Genomic DNA, 914 nt, shown 5'->3' with positions numbered 1-914 from the left:
TTAAAAATGGCTTTAAAATGGATTTGGAGCATGGAGACGATTATCTCGGGATTGCAAGATAACCAAACAAAACTTTTAGTGGATTTCTACTTATTTTATTAAATATCATCTCCACCAAACAGGACAAGCTTGCATCTGTTATAGTTTTGGAGAAAAATGTGTTCATTTCATGTATGCGCGAAATGCCTTAAAAATGGCTTTAAAATGGATTTGGAGCATGGAGACGATTATCTCGGGATTGCAAGATAACCAAACAAAACTTTTAGTGGATTTCTACTTATTTTATTAAATATCATCTCCACCAAACAGGACAAGCTTGCATCTGTTATAGTTTTGGAGAAAAATGTGTTCATTTCATGTATGCGCGAAATGCCTTAAAAATGGCTTTAAAATGGATTTGGAGCATGGAGACGATTATCTCGGGATTGCAAGATAACCAAACAAAACTTTTAGTGGATTTCTACTTATTTTATTAAATATCATCTCCACCAAACAGGACAAGCTTGCATCTGTTATAGTTTTGGAGAAAAATGTGTTCATTTCATGTATGCGCGAAATGCCTTAAAAATGGCTTTAAAATGGATTTGGAGCATGGAGACGATTATCTCGGGATTGCAAGATAACCAAACAAAACTTTTAGTGGATTTCTACTTATTTTATTAAATATCATCTCCACCAAACAGGACAAGCTTGCATCTGTTATAGTTTTGGAGAAAAATGTGTTCATTTCATGTATGCGCGAAATGCCTTAAAAATGGCTTTAAAATGGATTTGGAGCATGGAGACGATTATCTCGGGATTGCAAGATAACCAAACAAAACTTTTAGTGGATTTCTACTTATTTTATTAAATATCATCTCCACCAAACAGGACAAGCTTGCATCTGTTATAGTTTTGGAGAAAAATGTGTTCAT

The sequence above is a fragment of the Anomaloglossus baeobatrachus genome, unplaced genomic scaffold (genome assembly GCF_048569485.1).
Source record: "Anomaloglossus baeobatrachus isolate aAnoBae1 unplaced genomic scaffold, aAnoBae1.hap1 Scaffold_3540, whole genome shotgun sequence".
Classification (NCBI taxonomy): Eukaryota; Metazoa; Chordata; class Amphibia; order Anura; family Aromobatidae; genus Anomaloglossus; species Anomaloglossus baeobatrachus.
This window is presented reverse-complemented; position numbering follows the sequence as displayed.